The sequence below is a fragment of the Phyllostomus hastatus genome, unplaced genomic scaffold, assembly GCF_019186645.2.
Source record: "Phyllostomus hastatus isolate PE091 unplaced genomic scaffold, TTU_PhHast_1.1 phas_contig_86, whole genome shotgun sequence".
Classification (NCBI taxonomy): Eukaryota; Metazoa; Chordata; class Mammalia; order Chiroptera; family Phyllostomidae; genus Phyllostomus; species Phyllostomus hastatus.
In genome coordinates, this window is record NW_025333977.1 from 34,898,027 (window position 1) to 34,900,772 (window position 2,746).

Genomic DNA, 2,746 nt, shown 5'->3' on the forward strand with positions numbered 1-2,746 from the left:
CCTATAAATAGAAGGTCATCATCTCTCATAATAAAAGAAATGTGCATTAAAATAAAAATAAAACAACTTAGGTTTGGGTTCTCGATATTTTGAGGTTTATGACATTCTGGTGAGTTCTGGAAATTTTGACAGCACTCTTGAAGGACGTACTAAACAAGTCAGGGCCTCCCTGTATGAAAGCACCCTTAACTAATATACCAGTTATATGATTACCTTTCACACTGTTTTACAGTTTCAGAAATCGGAGTTCCATGACTGCTCTCATATGGTTTCCAGTAAGTGGATCTGAGAGTGAAATGTTTGGGAGCAGCATTTTACAAAATATGTAAATTTTACAGCAGGGAAAGAAAGAGGTGTTCAAATGAAGGAAGAAACTTACACCCTGTGGGTCAGATAAAGAATAAACTTATTTTGCCCTGGTTGGTAGCTCAGTTGGTTAGAACATCCTCCCAATATGAAAGGTTGTGAGTTTGATCTCTGGTCAGGGCACATATAAGAAGCAATCAACGAACCTATAAGTAAGGGAACAACAAATTGATCTCTCTTTCTCTCTCTCTCAAATCAATTAAAAAATGAAAAAGAATGGTATTATTCCTACAAAAGGATTCCTATGATGGGGTTAACTTTTTGGGATCTCTCTTCTGGACTTTTGCAAAAGTCATATTTGGAGCATCTCTTTAGCTTTGCTCTTCCCACATCATTTCCTTCCATTTCCTCAGCCACTTAGTACAGTTTTTAGTGGTGGTATCGTGGACGAGAAAGGGACAGGACAATCAACTAAGGTAAGGCCGTCTTGTATTAATCTCTAGTTAGGTCCGTGGAGAGCAAACAGTGACTTGCGGGTTCGGGGTTCAGAAGGGTTTGACAGGCAAGATGTGGTTGGTGACAAAGCTGAGAGAACCTCACAGGAGGGCCAGCTGGAGTGACCTAAGACACAGTGCTTGCTTTTCCAGTATCCTTTTCTGGAGTAAACAGACCATTTAAAAGGGATATGAGGAATAGGAAACTTTGGTTACATGATATATTTGTTTAAAAACTGGCATCACTTCTTTTCCCAGGAAACACCAAATGGCTAGTGACACCGGTGCTGCGGGAAAGACCCAGGGGCCCTGGAATAGGAGGCCACAGCGGCTTCTGTGGAGGATTCCATGGCAGCATCCAGGCCCAGGTCTTGGCCAGAATCAGGGCCGGGGTCGAGGCTGCAGAGCTCGCGGAGGCAAGGTGGAGGATAAGCAGTGGATCCCCATTACCACGTTGGGCCGCCTGGTCAAGTACATGAAAATCTTTTCTCTGCCCATCAAGGAATCTGATATCATTGACTTTGTCTTGGGGGCATCCCTCAAGGAGAAGGTTTTGAAGATTATGCCCCTGCAAAATCAGACACGTGCAGGCTAGATGACCTGGTTCAAGGCATCTGTCACCACTGGGGACTACAATGGACACATTGGTCTGGGTGTTAAGTGCTCAAAGGAAGCAGCCACTGCCATCCTGTGGGGCCATCATCCTGGCCAAGCTCTCTATTGTCCTTGGGCGGCGAGGCTACTGGGGGAACAAGATCGGTAAACCCCATGCCATCCTTTTTAAGGTGACCGGGCACTGTGGCTCTGTGCTGGTGTGCCTAATCCCTGCACCCAGGGGCACTGGCATCGTCTGGGCCCCTGGGCCCCCAACGCTGCTGATGGTGGCTGGTATCCATGACTGCTACATCTCAGCCAGGAGCTGCATTGCTGCCCTGGGCAACTTTGCCAAGACCGCCTTTGATGCCATCTCTAAGACCTATAGCTGACATCCCCGACCTCTGGAAAGAGACTGTGTTCACCAAGTCTCCCTGTCAGGAATTCACTGACCATCTTGTAAAGACCCACACCAGGGCTTCTGTGCAGAGTACCCAGGCTCCAGCTGTGGCCACCACATAATTTTTGTACAAGGAAAATAAAATGAATTAAGCCTGTTTAAAAAAATTGGAATCATACAGAACATCCAGTGTTTGTCCTGCCTTTTCAAATAACTTGAATGTTTTCCATGTCATATAATATAGTTTATGTGATTTTTGTATGTTACATAATGTTCCACATACAGATGTTTCTCAGTCAGTCTGGGTTGCTGTAACAGAATACTGTAGACTAGGTGACGAAAGCAAAAGAAATTGGTTTCTCATGGTTCTGCGGGCCGGGAAATCTGAGATCAGAATGCCATCAGGGTAAGGTCTGAGGAAGGCCATTTTCCTCATTTGCAGATGGCTGTCTTCTTGCTGGGTCCTCACATGGTGGGGGCAGGGCGAGGGAAAGGGAGAGTGGGAGGGGAGCAAGAGAGAGAGAGAAATGATTTCTCTTGTGCCTCTTCTTAGAAAAGCACTAATCCCTTCTAAAGGCTCCACGTCCAAACACATCACATTGGGCTTCAATGTATGAATTTTGGGGGGACACAAACATTCAGTCTATAGCAGGATGTCACAGAGACTTACCTGGATAATGTTTATACCTAGAAATGACACATGTTGGCAGATGTGTAGATAAATGGGGCAAATTGCCTGATTATTTTGAGGAATGATGTTAGAACTAAAAAAACTTGGAAAGCTCCACTCTGAGCTACTTGGCTCAGCATGAATTACAGCCAAAAAATGGAGACGAGGAAAATGTCTCACAGACACATGGACGTGTTTTCAACGATGTCATTAACAAAGTGAAATTTATAAAATCAGGCTTATGAAAGCTTAACTGTTTTCTATAATCTGAGCTTGTAGAAA

At 44.6% G+C, this 2,746-nt stretch overlaps 1 pseudogene; it reads left to right on the forward strand.

Annotated features, from left to right (window-relative positions):
• The first annotated feature begins 1,068 nt into the window (after window positions 1-1,068).
• LOC123827183 lies at window positions 1,069-1,916 on the forward strand (annotated as a pseudogene).
• Window positions 1,917-2,746: the final 830 nt, after the last annotated feature.